We start from the raw sequence: 21,992 nt of genomic DNA, 5'->3' as shown, positions 1-21,992 counted from the left end.
TGTTAAAGAACTTATCGTAATCTACTCTAAAATGATTTTAAATATGTTATATGATATAAAATTCTGGAAATTTAATTCAAGAAATGAAATTCATGTCTTAATTATAGATAGCTTGGAATTATAGAGTATATGATTTAATTAATTTAATTAAGTTCTGCATTTTTCAATAATTATCAAACAATGTTATATATATATTTCTTCTTAACCAGATCTTTTATTTTTCCTGAAATTATGCATTCATTTGAAATTCCTTTATTAATTAACGAAAGATGTGCTTGCTAATGAAATACAGCACTTTTATTACTGATATTTTTGATATTTATATTGATTTATTTTTCATTTTTATCGTAATAATTCTGAGCATTAAGAATATGCCACATAAGGGAAATCAATTTGAGATGTTGTTATTAAAAACTTAATTATTCATTTCAGCCTTCAGATAATATATAAAACAAAATATTCTTTCCATCAAATCATCGTAGAAGTGTCTTTTAGAAAATTTCTCTTATTTATTTACTGAGAAAATTCATTATTTAATTCGATCTAAACTTTCAACTATATGAAAATCTATACTGTAATCTTGCAATTTCACAAACGCGATCCAAGCAAAATTCTTCTTATTGTGCCGAGACCTCGGATCGAAAAAGTTGAAATGAATTTTAGAGTGGGAAATTAGATTGTATTTGAAAAGCAGAAGCGGAAGTTTCAATAGAATGTATGATTGTCCTTTATACTTTTCTCAGGAGAATCCTAATTTCGTAGAACTATGAATTTCAGAATTTAAAAACTTCATTTCCTATTTTATCAACTTATAATTAAGAATTTAAGTAAGCGAATGCTCTCGAGTGGAAGAAATTAATTTTCTGAGAGATTACGTGAGTAAATTTTTAATTATGTCATAGGAATGCTTATATTAAGTAAATTCCTGGAAGATGAAAATTGAATTGAAAAATTCAGTGAGACATTTATTGGAATTTTAGTATAAAGTATATTTTTATATAAAAATTTTAAGACTGTTAATTTTTATTATCAACTTAAGCAGCTGCGCTTATTAAACGATAAATCGGTATACGTTCCTTTTCCGTATTTTTTACAAGACGCGAACATTGCTTTCAAAAAGAATCTCTTTCGCCATTACCACTTGTCGCAAATGATGAGCAAAACAAGAGCAAAAATGATGTGACATATCTTTAACCTGCCATTTGTATCTGTGCGACAGAATATTTCTAACATTTCATTTCCTCAAGTGATCCCTATTGGGAATTCCGAAAGCTAGCCAATTGATTAAGTTAATTCATCCTGTTAGGAAGATAGATGGGAAATACAGGATATTGCTTTCTGTCCCGGAGTAAACATTTATGAAGCGGCTTGCTGAAACACAGAAATCCTGGATTAACAAAAAACTCAGCGTTCTTTGTACCTCGGGGGATATTTTGAGACTTAAATGGATGGTAAATGGGCAAAACAAATGCCTAAGTTGAAGTATGTCTTCGAAAACATAACAAAAGAATGAAGGCTCTCTGGTAAGAACATGTTTGTCTATTTGAATGTGGGATTAAATTACTTTAATGCGTAATGTCAAATTTTTCAGTAGTCTTGTTTAGATGCTAATTCAATGAATACTAAAGTTCATACAATTGAACTGAAAATAATTGTAGAGGATTATATCCTTATCGTTGATGCTATAAATTGATTTATTTAAAATTTATTAAGTGAGAAATAATTATAATATAAAAGTAAATTTATTTGCCGGAAACGGAAGTTTTTTTTTTAAAGAAAATAATTATTTAATTCCAACTAATTAAAATTTATATAAATGAATTTGTTGTAACTAAAGAATTTATCTTAAATGTTTATTAGCATTTTAACTGCTGTCATCGAATACCATACATCATAATATATATTAATTTATGCTCTCTCAAAAAAAAAACCCAACAAATTTATTTTCAATCAGTCGTTTATGTCCCGAATACGCACAGGGCTCTTTAAATATAAGTTGTTTTTATTGCATAATTGCTGAAAATTAAATAGTAATTTTTTAATTTTAAATAGTAAGTAAACGAAAAGTCTCTATCAATATTTCATAAAATTCTGCAGAACTACTACTCTGCTTGGCTCTATCTTTTTAGACAAGTATTAAATAGATGAATTGGAATGGATACCATCTCTAATTTGCTTCAAAAATTTATGTTAGAGTTATTTCATAGTTCTTTAGCATCGATTCATGTGTTCCGTTTGAAAAAGAGGACATCTTTTCCACAGTTAAACACTTCTTGATTTGAACTATATTTTGTAATTCTATTTTTCTCATTCTCCAGCATCTCAGCCTCTTCTCCTAGCTCTCATTTTCAAAATGAATCATTTGTCTGTTAGAACGGGGCTGTTTTTCTCCTGTGGTGAAAGCTTATAAGCTAGTAAACAGCTACGCTACTCGAGCTTTTGCTTTTGTATTGTGGTCATGTTACTGGGCTGTGAACTACAAGGTCATAGGTTCTATCCTCGCTCATCGCAAATTCGCTATACACCCCACAACGCTGGCACTGATTATCTAATTTCGATAGAATACTTTTCAAATACAAATATTAAGTAAGAATGCTGAGTATCCAGATATTGCTAATTATAAAATTTGGTAGTCGACCTTCTTTCTTTTTAACGTTCTCTCTGTTCGTTTTTACAGAAAAACTATGTTCTGAAGAGCAGAAATTTGTAATGCAATGAACGTCTGTTATGAATCCATGTCGCCAATGACGAATCAAGATTTTTGAATCCAAGGTCTATATCAACAGAATCTTACAGGATACATTACTATTATTAAAGAAGCAAAAGCAACATGGCTTCCTCTTGTACATCCTAAATCCTTGAAACAACTTTTCCACTTCCTATCAATATTATGAAGAGAAAAAGGGAAACCAATCACAAAGATCTCTACAATGAAAAAATAAATGGTTGGCTCAAAACAACAACGGATAAAGCCCTGAGACAATTGTAGCAAATTTCAATGCATTGGATTTACTAATACTGTAACGTACCAGAGCTGGTATGAAATTTTACAATGAACAACGGAAGTGGTCTCCTCAAACCTTTCTCGCATATTCTCCAATAAGGATCTTATACATCTCGTCCTATAGAAAATTATATATTTTGGGTAAGACCGCAAATGCCTTACAGAGCATTGATGAACAATAGTCACAAAATATAGATTTTTTTGCATTATTCTAGCATTTTTATTGACTCTGTTGTGCGGATGTGTTTTTAGATACCTTTTTCCTAACAAAGGAAATCAAATCAATTTAAATATTAGTTGTTGTCGCAAGATTACATACCGAATTTCATTGATTTAAAGCCATTTTGTATATATGCATGCTAAACTACAGATCGACACACCATCAACGCTTTAATAGATTTAGCTCAAAATTTGATAAAAATCTAAATTATAGACCAGTCTATTTGTCAAATTTTGACTATCTAGTTCTTTACGTTTGGTAATTTTCCATTTTATTAGTACTTGAACAGCAAGACAGTCGTCCTCTGAATGAATAATACTTAAAATTTAATAAAAATCAATATATTTTATGAAAAGCCCATGTGCCAAATTTCAATCAAGCTCAAAAAGTTTGATCTATATTGTTCACAGACAGATAGTCAGACATAACTTCGAAAATGTATTTTTCGAACTCAGGAATCTAGAATTCGAATTATTTGAGGATTAATATTTTTCTCTATACTACTTATACGATAAAGTAAAAAAATATATATTTTCTTATCTGAAAAAAAATTATCCTGTTTATGAGGGATTAAATTATTAAAATAAAGAAAAAATACTGTAAAAAAAGTAGTTAGCGTGTTTTCTTTTTAATGCTAAACTCTAAAAAGAAATAATTTTGAAAAAAAGCATTAATAGCATGATAAAAAAGTTATTAGAATAGAATGAGATTTTGATTTTTTTTTTTTGATAATTAGGGATATTTTATTTAGTTTTGCAGCTTTAGCTGGTTTCTTGAATTTTTTTTTTGTCCTATGCATGTATTTTTTCACATTGGGCACTAAGTGATTTTGGGGATTAGATGAAACTATGAAGAATTCTAGGATAAAACAATTTGAAGTTCTTTTCCACCTTAATCTCCGGTTTGTTTGTTTTTTGCAAGATATAGATTTTTACTAATTGAACTTTTGAGTGGTGATTACAATATCAATTTTTAAAAAAATCCTTATTTGCATATTGGCCTGGGAAGTTCATCTAAACAAAACCTGCAAACGAATGGGAAAAAAAAATATTTATCAGAATTGCTATAGCTCTGTAGATTCGATAAGTTTATTTAGTCAAAATAGGAGTGAGAGGCAAGAGGGAAAAGAAAAAGAATTTTTTTTATATATATATATTTAACAATAAGGTGAACTCGGATCATATGCTCACTTAGGAGACGTAAAATCTCCGGATAACTCGTAATAGTGTCGTAAAAAAATATTATTTTACAATAAAATACTTTGAAGCAATATTTTATTTACTGTAAGTGGCCTACACATAAAATAGGATGAATAAATAAAAGATTTATGTTCTTAAAATTTGGTAATTCATTTTTTTACTAAATAATAACTTTTTTTTAGTTGAAACACTTTTTTTTATCTTTTGTTGAATATTTTGACATTAACAATGTTAGATAATCTCAGACAAATTTAATGATATTGTACAAAACATTTTTCGTGTTACCTGAAAGCAATTTAACCTCTTGAATTAGCGATATGAGCAATCAGTAAGCTATTTTGAGTTAAAATGGTATGATCTGAATTAACACGATGCTGACATACGCTTGAAAAAAAAAACTGATTAAAAAAGTATTTAATGGGTGGGTGAAAATCCAAGCGAAATTATGAAGAAGAATCCCGGAAATGCACTCATCCTGCCGCTCCTCACTCCTTGGCGAGGTAGAATCTTCGACAAGTGATAGTCTCGGAATACTGCAACAGATAATCATTTATATATAAAAAATGAAGGTAAATGATTATAACATATTTTCATTTATATTTAATTTGTTTTTTTATACTACTCGAGCTCTTTCAACTAAATATAGTTATAAAAATAGTCAAACTTTTCCTAAAATCTATTCGAATAAAGTATACACACTGTATTCAAATTTGATTCAGTGACCGCCATATTTAAAAAAAGTGCATTTTGAAATTTCATTCTTATGTAGTCTTAATTTTTGCATGCAGTTATTAGGGTTGTCGCAGCCGCATTTTCTTTGAATCTTCTGAGCTGTCTTAGTGAGATTTAGAAGGCTCATTTGAATTATTTTAGCTAGTTTTGATGTATTGTCTTAGAATCTATAGACATTTCATACAATGACTACTACTGACTATTATCGTCAAGGGACCTTAATTCTTTTACTAACATGAAAAGATCTTAAAAACCTTTCAACTCGTTCACTGTCTGCTAATAAATGCACCATATATTTGAAATATTTTTGTCTGTTAGATATTTCTTGATTGTATGTATTCTTTGCTGATAATTCTCCGATAACTCCTCAAAATTTCAAACTGCTTAAATTGCTTCAAAGATTTGAAGAAAAAAAAATTCAGTTATTGTCATCAAGTGTCCACTTTGTGTAATAGATCGCTAGAACTTACTCCTTTTCATCCTTTTTTTTTCTATTCCTTAGATTAACCATTGGACCTGGTGGGCGACTGCAGAATATTATTGATTTATAAAAACTTCCGACAATTTTTATTGAGGCATTTATTCAGATAATTTGATAAAAAATTCATAAATGTGAAATGAATGAATATAGCAACAAAATAATCATTGCATCCCAGTTCCTTTTAACACTTTTTTAATCAAAAAAGTAATGAATATTTAATGTATATATGAATTTATAAATTATAACTAGTATGATTAATAACTAAATAAAAAAAACAGATAATTAATCAAACTGTTTTTTTTCTAAGACATGTTTCTGAATTTTGAATATATAAATGCATTTGTAACAAAAAATAAATTAATTAATGAACAAAAAATTCGTAAAATGTCGTCTGCTGAATTTAAATAAAAAATAGTATTACAGCATTTGAGTGAAAACGCATTATATATGTATATACTTGAAACAAATAATGTATTCAATTATAATCATTAGTGGGTGGATAGAAATGGGACTTTAAAAACAATGCATAAGAAATTAAAAAGAAAAAAATGATGAGAATGCAGATTCTTCAATATATTAAACTTCAAGATAATGGGTTTTCTCATAAAAAATTCTTTAATTAAAAATGTCATTAAAATAACATGGCAGTTTTACTCCATATGCATTTAAATATTTTTCTTATAAAAACGATTTTTTATTTAGATTTATAAAAAAGAATATTTATTCTAAATTATTTCTATATATATAATATGGAAAGAGCAAAAATGAATATTCTTTTTGGAACCTTTCTATATAGTTATCCAAAAATTAAAGGAATAAATATAAAGATTTAAGAAATATAATAATCTATTAGAGCAAATTAAAATAGCGTTTATTTAATTCCATATGCATTTTATTAAACGCTTCTCTCTTGACTGAAATCTGATTGGCTTCTTACATATTAAAATCGATCACTTTGATACATACATTCATTGTTCGACATTCAAAATAACAGAATTTCAATTATTTTAAACTATAATTGTCTTTATTTTCTCTTCGCCTTGAGATTAAATTCCATCAAAAATGAATTGGACTCCAGTGAAATGAATATTAACTGAGAATCTCACAATCAGTTTCAAATTTTGTGAGATAATTTAATTTAGTTTAATCGATGAGCGAACTACAGTCGAAAGAATTGATAAACGGATGAAACGTGCTAGTTTTACACGGGAACGTCATGAAATTACTATTTTATCTGTACGTTTAATGCAGATAAATGAAGAGGAAAAAGTAATCAACTAAAACGTGCTTCTTTCGAAGAATGGCAATTATTGTATAGACGAAGCGGATAGCGTCGATTAAAGTCACAGTTTAGTTGCAACATTGTCACAAAGTAAAAAGAAATAGAAAATAATTTATGTATTTATAAAATAAAAAGAATTAGCAATTTCACATAATTTTAAAAAAATTTCTTCAGTTCCCATTTTTATTAAATTTGAACTTTTATCCAGTCCTCTATAACAAAATAAAAACATATAAAAGCTGTAAAAATTAATTTTCTTTCCATTAACAATGTTTATAATAATCAGTGTGAAATTTATATTTCTAATATCCTACTGGGGTTCTGTTGTCCGTTCTGATAGTATATTATTGAAGTTATCCATTCCTTATTAAAACAAAAGTTTCACATTAAATTCTCTACTGCTTTGTGTTATCTTAGACTATTTCCTTTGCAATAAAAAAAAATTAAAAAATTCGTTCTTTTATCTAATGAATTTTTATTAATTTGCAATATACAGAGTGATTTAAAAGGATGGTGAAATATTAAAAGGCGGTAATACACAAAAGTCCGACCAAAAATCATAATGAACCTTATAGGAGATAAAATGCGCATAGTGGTTAAGTGAATGGGACTAACAAAAACACAAATGTATCACAGAAATATATATTTTAAACTTTCAAATTAGGGCATGAATATTAGATCATGATCATTTCAAATCTTTTTCAATGATATATCAGCCAGTTTTACCTCAGGTCATGTGGAAACGTAGGAGAGATGAAGATTCTCGATTATAACATTGAGTGACAAATTATACTTTAATATGCAACGAATTAGAATTCCCGATACATTTGGTTTCTTGCATGAGTCGACACCAGTGGGTGCAATTCTTACAAAGAGAGGTTTTGCAGATTACTCTGAGGTTCACTTTACTTAACCCTAAGAGAAAAAATGGTACGTTCATAATTTTTGTTACATATTTGTATATCCATTCTCATTATCATCTTCAGTAATATGTTTCAACTACCTATTTAGTTTTCATCGTCAAATTAGCAAATTATTGTGAAATTTTCTGGGTTAGATTTGTGCTGCCGCCTCTTAATGCTTTGGCAATCATGTATGCACATATAATTAAATTCATTCTGATTTGAATTATAGATATATGATGATTAATTCATCCATTGTGGACAGCAAATTCCGGATAACCTATACATGAATCATGTGAGGTCTCAAAGTTAAGAGAATCTATAGTCTTGACTGTTGAAAGCATTTGGCCTTAAAGCATTTTAATGAAGCATATATTAGAAACATACTTTGCCAAAAGAAAAAGGTACAGATTTTCAGTGTAAATTTAGTATAATCGAAATTTCATGGCTTGATAAATACACTCATATTCATAAATTAAGGGTAATACCAGATTCAGCAAATAAAGGTTTAGAAACAAGACAAACGTGACTTATTTATAAAGCTCATTTATTAAATAAAAGATAAAGAACAAAAAAGATTGTGTATGTGAAGCACCATTCATAAAAACTACAATTTTTTGCTCCTTGGAGCAATTACAAAAAATATATCCCTTACAAAAATTAACTTCACATGAGTGGTAAGATGGTTCATGCATTATACCAGACGATGAAATACAGCTCGAAGAATGCATCGGTATACTGAGTATCAAATGATCGAGGTATTTTGGGGAAGATTACTCCATTCTGCAAGCAATGCTCTCTGTATATGTAGGAGGTGATTGACAAGCTGTAATGATTCAGACCACACAGTAATGATTCAGTTCTCTGGAAGTTATATCACATGCAGTGTTTCAATAATAAGCTTCGTATGTTGAAAAACAAAAATAATTTTTAATAAATGAAACAATATGTCTGCATTGCAGTAATATTTGTGTTTCTTTTGCCACACCAGATAAATAGAAATCGCTGATTTATTAGATTGCTCATTAGAAAATCGTTATTTTAAGTTCGTAACCTTGAAACTTTTGCTATTGTATTTAGTTCTGAGTTTAATATATTAAAGCTGATATAAGAAACTTCGATAGTAGTTTGCTAGCCTTTGGATCTATGATTCAAAATAATTGATTACCCCACACGGAAGACGCAATTAACAAACTTAACCGTAATTGAATTTACCAAAAAATTTGAATTAAATGATCTAACCGCTTTAAATGAAGCAAAAATAGTTAATATCTAGAATTATTTCATTTGATTACCATATTTTTTTTTATTTAAAAATTTAAGAAATATCTTAAGAATCAATCACTTCTCTTTAAATACCTTAATCTTTTAAAAGTGAAATAAATCTTTAAATTCTGAATAAGTTTTTAAAAAATGCTTTCAGAAAAGGCCTTAAGAAAAATAAAATGGAGTCTTTCCATCCTGAGACTTTTGTGCTTTCCAATTATCTGTGCATTAGACTGTCAAAACGAGTAAACTTCAATAGCATTGAGAATTTCGAATTGAGTTTTTTCTTTATCGCAGTATTAGTGTCAAGAGAATAAATTTAAATTTTAACATTAGAAAAAATGTTTGTCTCTGTTCATGTTCGTTGTATCGCATCATGCTTCATTTCTAAAGAGAAACAATACCAACAATGATACTCCTTTTCATTCCATAATACATTGAATAAATTCTTCTGTCAAATATATTTCCATCTTTATTTAGTATTGTTATTCGTATTCATTTCTATTCTTGGAGTTTAGCCATGATCCACTTTAACATTTTTTTTTTCTAAAATTTGAAATTTTAAACAAAGCATAAAATGGATTTCTATTTTTGCCGAATCTGCGGCAACAAAAGTTCTATTGTGCGATTTATGCTAAAGGGAGAAATGTGATAAATCGTTCTTGAGAACATTTTCGAATTTTAAAAGTTCATTTTTTCATTTCTTAAATTATTTTAAGAACTTTACATTGAGTTAGGTTTTATCCAATCTTTTCTAAAAATATCGAATCAAGCAATTTTATTACAATCAAAAAATTTCTTAATTCCATTCAATGTATGTCTCTTCCGATCACAATTTTGACCATTATAGCATAAACTATAGCAGAGTAAAATAGTTTTTCAAGAATAAACTTATCACGATTTCTCTTCCGTTTTTTAAAACCATTTCATATATGCGCATTTTGAATCATAGCTTCTTGTCTTTTTCAATAATAAATGATATGTTCAGAATTTTACATTCCTACTCTAATTTCTATTATCGAATGAACAAAACCTGCAGCTGCGAAAAACTATTACGTATCGATATTAAGGAATTAAGAATAATTTTAATCGTTCCGAAGTTCCGATTTATTTTCCGCTTTGTGTATAACACAAAAATCTGCAAGTTTATGTAATAAGTTCAAAGACTAAATTTAATTCATCAAATTGAAAATTTTACCGTGATTTTAAAAGTTTTGCTGTTATAAAATGTCTGAAAAATTTAAATTGCTATGTGTGCATAATTTTTATCTATGTGAAATAATGCAATTCTATGCTTGACACTCTTTTATTATCCATATTAATTTGAAAATTGCAATTGAATTTTTGTAATGAAAATGATTTTTTCGATGCAAAATTTTTGTTTCAATTGAAATTTTGTATTGATAAACTTTTATTTCGACATCTAAATTTCTTTAACGAGTTCAGTATTTTCATGAAATATTTCATATTTTTTAGTGTTTAAATATCGTTCGGTCTTCTCTTTCAAATGATAAAATTTTCATCAGGACATCAAAATATTTTGAATGGAAGTTAATCATGGGAAATTGAAAGCTTGTCACTATATTGCAAGTTTCTATTCATAATGTAGAATCTGTTCGTGTCATATTAATTAACGCATCATGAACGAATTTTAATAGTTAAAAAAACGAAACATTAAACTTTAATGGTTAAATATGTTGATTGGAAATTCTATTTTAGAGTATCACTTTTTTTTTAATATGAACTATTTTCTTTGGCGAAGATTGAAGAAAAAAATGTTACATTCATGTTTGCAATATAAATAAAGCTTTCTAATATCTTCTTGAATATCTTCTTTTAGAAATCTAAAATATACGAGTATCTATTAAATAAGTAGTAAAGCAAAATTACATAAAATGCTACGATTAGTAAACATAAATTCTGGACTATTTTTCTCATATATATATATATATATATATATATATATATATATATATATATATATATATATATATATATATATATATATATATAATTTGATATAATTCAAATTTGATATAATTCAGCAAAATTTTTGAAGAGTTGAAATAATATTTTCTCTGAAGACATCTAGAATTGATGCATGGCCCACTACACTAACGATGAATGAGTAAATATTTTGATTTTATAGAAATGTTTGTTGAAAAATTGTGTAAGGCAAGATTTTCTGTTCCTTTCTGACAGTTGCGAGTGGTGTGACTTTCGCATTGGAGACTAAATATAATAAAAAAAGAAATTTATTGTAGAAGTTAAAAAAATGGATTGAATTTTTAAAAATTTTTTTCTACATCTACAAAAGTTGTTGTAACTTCACGCATAAATGTTTAGTTGTTTTATACAATAGAATCCAATGAATATGCGCCAGCTGCCTTATTTATGAATAAGGCTTAATAAACGGTACATAAAATTGCATTACCTTCATATTTTATGAATAAGACAATATAAATTTAAATGAAGTATTTAATACTATAAAATAGAAAGGAAATTCTCCTATTTGCAATGGAAAACCGTGATCGAACAATCGATTTTGGTGATTATCTTTGCCTCGTGCATAAATTATGACAAAAACTAGGATGGTGCCCCTTCTTTTGACAATACTATATGCTGTTTTATAAAACCAAATGTTTGGAAATGGTGCTCAGATAAAAGTAAAAATAAAAATCATTTCTAAACAGTTCACGCCTATCACTTTGTTCTGTGAGTATTGTAGCTGCAATCATGCATTTACTTCTTGTTGTGAAGAAGGCATGCAGGTTCTGCGGTTGTTCTGAATAAATATGTTTTAATTTACTAGTTAAAGACTGAATTATTTTCATCAGCTCCCGGAATCTAGTCGATGCAGCTCACAGAATTTAGATTTGCTTTTGTGCTCTACACTTCTGATGCTCCGATGCATTGAAGATGCCAAATATGATTTCATTGAGAAGAGCCGGAGGAAAAATATCTTCCGATTTAAAATCCTTTTCAGTTTAAAGTGTCAAAACATATTTACATACAGCATTTTAGCCCTACGGAAAATTCTTGAAAATTGAGACAGAAATAGTCATATTGTTGCTTTGTGGTTTAGTATTTCCTTCAAGCTCGATATATTGTTATACTTGTAAAATAATACTCTTCCGAGTTTTCATGTAGATGCAGATATTTTACAGTCAAGCACCTCCATTTTCTACTCTCTACACCTCATCTCCAACTTCCAGACCACACCAATGGGAAGATGTTTGAACCCAGCATTCTAAATTTCTAAAAAATTGAAATTGAAACGCTAGATATTCGCGTTCCAAGTCTGAGTTTCTGTTATTAGAAGACGGATTCATTTCGGAGAAAAAGAAAAAGAAATGTTAATATTTATGTGATATTTAAATTTCATGGTCTCTACCGAACCATATCATTTCAACTTACAAAATTAATTTTATTTATCTACTAAATAAATTTACTTTAACTTTCTTATCAATTTTTCAAAGTGTTGCATTTTTTTCCGGGATTTTGTTTAAATGAAAAACATTCGTATCAGAAATGTTTACACGGTGTTAGAAAAATCATATGTGCTTTTAAACAGTATCAATGATGAGGGGGAAAAAACAAAAAATTAATAACAAAGAAAAAAGGATTCACAAGTGCCACGTCATGATAGTTAAATCATTTGTAATCACATGTATATAAATATAACCATTAGATGTCATATTTTATAGCCTATGCTTTTATATAAATACACAAAAAAAATTATGACTTCAATTAAGAAATGCTGTTCTTAAACCTTATTATCAATTTTATGTTCATTTTTAAATTGAATATATATATATATATATATATATATATATATATATAACCTAGTAAAAATAAAAAAGGAAAAAAAAATAGCATCAAAAGTAAAAAATAAAAAAAGAATCCAGCCTTGAAGACTTTCTCAAGGGTCATCCTTAGGCAGGGATTCAAAACAATGGATTTTTTCTGTGAGGGGTCTGTCTTTTTGTCCAACAATACTGACCCCTCGTGACATTGTTGGACAAAAAGTCAGACCCCTCACAGAAAAAATCCATTGTTTTGAATCCCTGCCTAAGGATGACCCTTGAGAAAGTCTTCAAGCCGGATTCTTTTTTTTTATTTTTTACTTTTGATTCTATTTTTATTCTTTTTTTATTTTTTACTTTTGATTCTATTTTTATTCTTTTTTTATTTTTTACTTTTGATTCTATTTTTATTCTTTTTTTATTTTTACTAAGTTGGTTATGTTCATCTGGGTTTTAGTAGTAGTAGCATTAGCGTTCTCTAAATACAATTATGCTGTTTTAGTTTAATTCAGAAATAATTTTAGTTTTTTTTAGATTTTTCAGAAATAGTTTTTAATTGGGATTTTAATAATGCTTATATTTTTTATTATATAGAAATAGAACTCCATTTACTTTAATTTTAATTAATATACTTAATATTTCAAACCTTTACTTATATTCAAGTAACCATCGAATACTTACAAAAAAGCAAAATCTTGAATCCAATTTCGAAAATCGAATTCTTGAGGCTACCATATTATATTTATGGTCTTACTTTTACTATATATACTAAAATGGTGATTCCATTGTATAAAAATCCTTACCAGTTCGTATCAAAATTACTAAAGAAATGCAGATGTGAAAGATAGATTAATATATCTAATTTCCAATGGAACTGTCGTCGACCGTCATCCGACTGGGAATGCTTTCAAAGTCTTAACTGTGTCTTCACACAGAGTCAGCTGCTGGTAATGTATTCTACAAATTCGGCGAATTGCTTGGCGCCCTTGAATATAACCCAAGATACTGTTAGCTCGTTTTCAAATGCAGAATACGTGCAGTGAGTGTGTATGGAATGATTGTCTGTGCGTTTTGATGCTTCTTTCGAACTTATCAAAGTTTTGTGCTTGTTTCATCAGAAGTTTCTAAATTATATTTGAGTAGACTTTACATTGGAAGCGCTTAGATAAGAATGAAATACTAGTTGCTAATTGGTTATTTTAGTAGAAACATTACATTCTAATGCTAAGTAGGTGTTAATCGTGACTTGAAGTATTATTAGTCTTTAAAATAGGAACATGTTAGAATAAAAAGTGAGGATTTGCCCAAAATTTCATTCATTTCGAATGATTTTGAAAAGAATTCTTAAAAATCACTCAAAGAATAAATGAACTCAAGATATTTTGTATAAAATTGATTTAATATGTAACTGAATATTTGAGAAATATGCAATTCAGTCTAAACTTTTAAGGAGAGAGGAAAATTTATCTATTTTTGGTGAAATATAAAAAATTATAATTCATTTAAATATTTAAAATAATTTTATTCAATGATGCTGTGATTCTGCAATAATTTTGTTATCAAATTTATATCTAAAAATATTTCTCACATATAAATATAGATTTAATTCTTTTTCTTTTTCTGAAAAAAATGCTTAAAATTCGATTTTTAAATAATTTTCATTTATAAATTTTATTTGCTGATAAAAATTGTACCTAATTCTTCTCTTTTAGTCCAATTAATCTAATTTCTACTTTTATTGATCATAAAATACAAATATGTCAAACCTATAAATAAGAAAAACTAAATATATCTAATCCTGTAATTGTTATTCTTTGTTAATTAAACAAAAAATAATCATTTGTGAATCATGAAAAGGTAATAATTAAATAATTTATAATCGTTCAAATTAATAAATCTTTTTAGTTTTATGAATTAATAAAAATCCCCAATTTTCCAGAAGATTCGTAATGATGCCGGGATAGCCTGGTTGGTAGGGCGTTGGAATCGCATTCCTCTGGTTATGAGTTGGAACTCCACCGGCCGAAGACCCTCCGTATGTGTGGTGGTTGGCACACACATAAATCTGTCGTGGTCACAAAGTCCTCCATGTCGAGAGTAATACCACTGGGACTACTGGTTCAGAAGTGATCGTTCTCTGATTCAGGCCTAAATTACGATCTGTGGATGCGGGAATGAAATGCAAAGGGTTGTGGCGCGTGAGTAGTTAAGACATACTCTTGGCCCTGGATGGCGCAACTGAAAAAAACAAGAGACGCTCTCTCGGCTTAAAATCGCTGATTTCGTCAGAGGCTTGTCTATGATAAGTGCCATTAGAAACAGCAACTACAGACTCGTGATATCAGTGGCATCATTGCTTTGTATCTTTTTTAAATAAATGTATAAAAAATTTTTTATAATGAACTCAGCTATCAACCTGGATTCGCATAATAATGTCTAGAAATAAAGTTAAATGAATGAAATTAATTAAACTAAAACTGTCATAGGCAGAAACCTACCTAAAATGGGGGCAGTGCCTATAAATATTATGCTAAGTATTAAACAATGACAAAATATTCAAAAATACAAGAGTTAAAATGATACTGTGTTCAAAATTTTCTCCTATTTGAAGATACAACTGTACTTGCCTTTAGCTTATATTAGAGTGTTATAAATTTATTAAAGTAACCCTGCAAATCTTTCTTGGAACTTTCTTAGAAATGTTACTTATAGTAAGAGACTAATGGTTAAAATGTCATCTATGGCTTGGTCAGAAAGGAAATCCTTTTAATAAATGTTATGAAGTTATGGAGCTTTTAAAACTCTTCGTCTTTCAGTGTTCCGAAAAGGTCGTCGCAAAAGATACTACCATGAAGTTTCTTAAACTTTAAATTTAATCCGTCTTTTTATAACTGACATCTTATATTTTTGTAACGAATTTTTGGGCGAAAAATATTTTTTAACATCCTTGTCTAATAAATCAACAAATATATTATAGTTTAATTATTTTAATATCGTCTAATATTAAATATATAATATTTAGCGTTTGTGTTAAAATTTTATTCGTTGTGTGTGCATTTAAAATTGCGTTATAAAGTATAAATAACTAAATTTTATAATAACAAATTGTGTTAAAATTGCTTAAAATTCTGTTTATAGTGTTTATGTTATAAATATTTTTCTCTCTTTTAATCATTTCACGCATTTCGTTTGGGTACTCACTAAGCTTCATTTTGCTTTTGTCACGTATTAAATTAAAATATATTTATTCATTTACAACTGATTTATATATTCTTCTATTTGCTTGTTTGTGTGTGGGGGGGGGACTGTAATAATATCAGTTTACCCCAGTATTTATAATAAGTGTTTTCTCTTCTCTTGAATTAAAATTGAAATGTCAACTTTTGAGTTGTGCGGGGGTTTCCATCCACGCTTCAAAGTAGCGAGTTTGAAACCAATATTAATTCAATTAACATTTAGAGAAAATTCCATTTTGAAGCCATATAAGCTCTGAATGTTAAAATTTCTGCCTTTCTGTAAGGGTTGCATCACTATCTCGTCATGAACTTAACATAGAACTTTTAAAAAGATTCTATCAAGCATTTTCTTTCATAATGAAAAAGAAGAGAATATTTAGTTTTAAGATATTAATTATCTGCTTCCTTTATTGGAAGTTAGAAACACACACACACACACACATTGTTTGTGACAGAAGCAAGTAGACTTCTTTTTCAAATGATCATTTTATTGCCTTCATGATATTAAATATATATTCCGTTTTCTTTGACATCTTCTTTGTTAAGACGACGATCTAGCCTTAACAAAGAACTTCGGAAATGCATTATATTATTGACTTCCTATTTGCAGTAAAATCAACCAAAAACGATTATTTCGGACTTCTGCAATGAACGATATGCTCGTAATAATCATCTTGGATTATTTTACCCCAACTACTGATCGTATAACAATCTTTATTTTTATGTAATACTTTAGTCTTGAATCGCCTTATCACCGATTTCTTGCTTGTAAATTATGTTAAAAAATAAATAAAGCAAAGAGAGGAAACGAAAGACATTTAATTTATATTAACAACCATTTTATCTTAGGAAGTAAATTTATTTAAATGCTTATGATGATTTATTTATTTTTTTAAATGATTTATGTCAAGTAGAATTTCTTTTTAGTGTATTTTGTTTTCTTTTCCTTTTTCACTTGTTTATTTTCTTAGAGAGCATATTTTCCCTATTTAAGTGTTTTCCATTAAACTCCTGACTGTGCAGTTTTGTATTTCAATGTACCATTTTGACATTTTTTTTTTTCTGCTTAATGAGAAGTTACTCTGGAGGGGTGAGTTGTATTCTGCGGCCTCCTCACTGGCTTCTTTTTCCTCCCTCCGGCTCTAAAACACTTAAACTTTACAGGTGAGTGGGTTTAGTATTCTGTTTGTGCTCTTTCAAGATAAAAAGAGTTTGCCTGGAGGCACATCAAAATTTTCTTTTGTCCCTCTAATAAGAATAATTTGTTTAAGCATATTTTCATCCTTTTTATTCTTATATTATACTCTTCTTTTTATTGTTATGTTACTCTTTAGTCCATAAGTGATACACGGATTCTTGAACCAATATTAATAAATAAAATGACAATGATAAAAACAAAACAAAAAAAATAACATACTAGATATTTTTCAATTAAAGTTAAAATTTCAGTAATCTTTTATTGCTTGCCAAATCTTTAATTTAATACTTAACTACAGAAATCTAATATGAATATGTTTTAATAAGAGGTTAATATTTTGAGTTTAGTGTTTTAGATATTTCAAGAAATTAGACGTGGAATATCAAATAAAATATTTGCATCATTTTTCGAATAAGAAAAAGAAAGGGAAAAAGAAATAAATTAAACTTTTATGTTTAAACATCTGTTATATATAATATAGAACAATTATATATTTTTACTCTGTAACTTTTACATGTATCTGAACATTTTAATTTAAGAAATTGGTGATATAGTTTTTAATAATTGCTGAAAAATAAATCGCAATATAATTCCTGAGGATTGGTAAGCAGAGTGATCACTGGGATTCTTTCTTCTATACTTATAATAAAGCTCAATGTGTGTGTGTGTGTGTGTGTGTGTGTGTGTGTGTGTGTGTGTGTGTTGGCGCTCTACAGGCCAGGTCATTTGACATACAGCTATCAAATTTGGTACATGTATACCTTAGAGGTCGGGAATGTGCACCTGGGGTCCCTTTTTTTGAAATTTTAATTATTAATTAAAAACTAACTTTCCCGCCAAATAAATCTTCCATTTTCCCCACCGCCAACTTTTCCGCCAAAAAAATCTTCCAATTTTCCCACCGCCAAATGAGTAAGGCTTTAGTTTTTTTTTCTCCCAACAGTAATGAGGCTAGGGTTAATATTTTTCGGCGGATTATTTCAAACGATTCTGTTTATTTTCTTAATGTTTTATGCATTGAAAATTAAACATTGTTAATTAATCCATGTTTCAGATTCATTCTGAAGTACTTTTGAATTAAAATAACACAGAATAAAGGAAATTAAAAATGTCTAATCGGCATAGCGTTACCCCAACTGGCGTAGAAAAATTCACGCATTTGCGTTACCGTTAGTGGCGAAGAAAATTCACACATGCGCATTATGTTCTGATTGTTGCCATGACAACCATTATCAACGGATGATTTCAATTATTTTTAGGTTAGTTGCATGCTTTTGTAAGTAAATTATATTTATGTTAGTGATATATTTTTTGTATAGGCTTATAGTTTTAAGTACATCGTTTTTTAAGTAGTTTTTTTTAACCTGTTTTCAATGATTTAAATTATTTTTAGGTTAGTTGCATGCTTTTGTAAGTAAATTGTATTTATGTTAGTTATATATTTTTTGTTATATGCTTATAGTTTTAAGTACATCGTTTTTAAAGTAGTTTTTTTAAACCTGTTTTCGACCGATTATTTTAAACGATTCATTTTATTTTCTTAGTGTTTGATGCATTTCAAATTAAACATTGTTAATGAATAGATCTGTTTATGACGAATCTGAGAAAATTTTGTTGACAAATTCTTGAGATATTACATAACTTAAGAAAGATATTCTTTAGTGCCCATAAAGTTTAAACGCTCAGTGACTCTATTATCAGTAATCATATTATTAAAAAAATGCTTTGTTTCAGTAAAAAATATTATAATATTAATTGCAGTTTAGTCATTTCCATTTTAATTTTAAGCATAAATTCTACCAGAACTAACAGAAAATTAGAGAGATACATATTATGTTATGGCTGAAGGACTTTATATTATTATGAGTGAATTACATGACTATCAAAATTTGAAGCTTTAAAATATTTGATGAAGAAGCTATTAAAGTAGAAATTACATAAAATATTTAATTATTAAAATTTTAACGAGCATTATGATTGGGGAACTGGCTGGTCGCCAAAGGCGGCTAGTATTTAATAAATTAAAGCTTGATGAGATATCAATCCTGACTTTCAATTTCCGTCACGAACAGAATAAGAGCAGAAATTGTTATTTTAAATGTAAGAAGATTTTTTTATCAGAACTTTTTCTTTAAGTGTGACGTTATTGTCATAACAAAACATGGAGAAATGGCTTAACAAAATATAAGTATTTATTTTTATATTGTAAGAGAGAAGAGGCATCCGATTTTTATCAATAAAATGATATATACATCCAACATTGGCAGAATAGCTTTTTTATAGATTCAGAAAGCTTTAAATTCGGAATACTCTGTAAAATCTTGCATACATATAGATTTATTTCAAGAATCAAAAGGCTTCCCATTGATATTAAGTGGTAATTTGCAGATAAGATTACCATCTCAATGTTAATTTTTTTTAAAAAAAAATCCCTTCAATATTAGGAAATTAAATCAAAAAGTGTTCAGTTAGCTACTTTCATAACTGAACATCAGTAAAAATAAATTTAATTATTTTGTTAACAAAAACCGGAAGAAGCAATGATGTGTTTATTCGATTTGGTAGATGCATTCATACGAATAAAGCCTAATTTAGTGGTTTTTCTTTTTGATTTCAATTGTTCTCTCCATTATTGTTTAAGGGAACATCTGTAGTTTATTGTGATATTACAGCATTTGAAAGTAATTTACATTAATTAAATGGCATGAATTTTTTTCTATTAATAATTACCTCAAATTTTATGTGAAATCAGAAAATTATATCACATGTAGGTACAAATAATTCAATTATTAGTAAGTCGGAATGTAATAGTCTTCATATATGAATATTCATCTAAAGTTTTTTTAATAACAGTTCTGTGATTTTTGTTTCTTTCTGTTTCACTTAACTTCGTTTTCTCTTAATATTTCTTTATGTGGCAGTAAAAGAATAAATATAAAAAAAAACCAAGCATAAAATGAAGAAAATCATAATTTTGATATAAGGATTTCCTGTGCGAATAAACTAAGTAATTAAAATTGTTTTATCTATTTTGTCGCGGATAGCTGTATGAACATTAGAATGGTCATAAAAAAAGAGAGAAAAAAATTACCTCTCATGCAAATAAATTTCTATTAAAAATCTCTGTTGCAAAGAAAAATAACGTATTATAATCGCTCAGAGATTAAAAATTTAATTTATTCACATCAAATAAAAGGATTTTAACTTCACCACCTTATTTTTAGAAGTTATCCAAAAAATATTAACTTGTTCGCACTTTTCTTGAAATTTAATTACGGAGAAATCACGTAGAATGTTTCACGGTTAATAAACCGATGCCATTAAATAGGAATAATTTTTTCGTATTATTTCGTGCTGAATTTATCATGGCTAATCTGTTCTGAACTTGCATTAAAGTTAATAGAGAAGATTATGTTCCTTTGAAAATAAAATTCGCTACAAGTGCATTAAATTTTAAGTCTTAATTTCAATATCAAATAATGATAAAAACTTTAATCCTCGTTTCACAGTAATTACTTGATAATAACGCTTGATCCCAGTAATGATTTGGATAGTAACGCTTGTAGCTTACTTTAATTCTGATTTCTTTTAATACTAAGATTTAATTAAATTATTAGATTGTGAAAATATTCTGTTTATCAATATATTCGAATTTTAGAAAGTTTCAGCTTATTAGATGAGCAAGAAAAATATTTCATATTGAAAATAAAAGACGGTAGACTTTATTATAAAATAATTCATTGTTCATATTATATAAAAGTTATTTCTTTTATATCGGTTAAATATTAAACAACTATATATATTTCAGCAACAATATATAAACAAAATCTAAAAGGCAATTTTATTTAAAATACTGTTTATTTTCATGTTTATATTATTTTAATATTTTAGGCATAAACATTTTTATTATTAGAAATTAATTTATTTTTGTTTTTAGAATATATATGTAGTGTCAAATGTATGTTTCGGTAGCTTAAAAATATTGTTTGATAACATTTATCAAACAGCTTTTTTTCAGCCTTAAATATCTACGTCCAAATACGATAAAATGATTATTAGAATTTCAATATATCCGTCCAACAAATATCTACGCCCAAATACGATAAAATGATTATTAGAATTTCAATATATCCGTCCAACAAATATCTACGCCCAAATACGATAAAATGATTATTAGAATTTCAATATATCCGTCCAACAAATATCTCCGTCCAAATACGATAAAATGATTATTAGAATTTCAATATATCCGTCCAACAAATATAGCGGCAATATAATTATTCTGTAGATTATTTACTTCTTATTCTGGAAAGCATATTAGCCATATTGCTTTTTAACGAAGATTATAGTATTGAGGGTTTCCACAAACATTCAAAAACATGACACATTTTATTAACCATCATTTGTAGTAGAAGTATATATTTGTCATTTCCTCTCGGAAAATTTCAGTTATGAAAAGTTATTTGAGAATTTAGTCTAGTTTTTATAGAACCTAAAGTTATGTTCTATATAGGTATTTAGTTAAGGGAAATGTCCACTATACATGTATAGCGAACACATTATTCACAAATAACCCATTACAAAAGAATCAACCAGAAAAAAAATTGTCGCTTGACTATTTTAAGCCACATTTTTGCGCAGTAGTTTCTGAGGGTAAAGACCCCTG

This window comes from Argiope bruennichi, chromosome 3 (assembly GCF_947563725.1).
Source record: "Argiope bruennichi chromosome 3, qqArgBrue1.1, whole genome shotgun sequence".
NCBI lineage: Eukaryota > Metazoa > Arthropoda > Arachnida > Araneae > Araneidae > Argiope > Argiope bruennichi.
The sequence above is the reverse complement of the archived record's forward strand: the minus strand, read 5'-3'. Positions refer to the sequence as shown.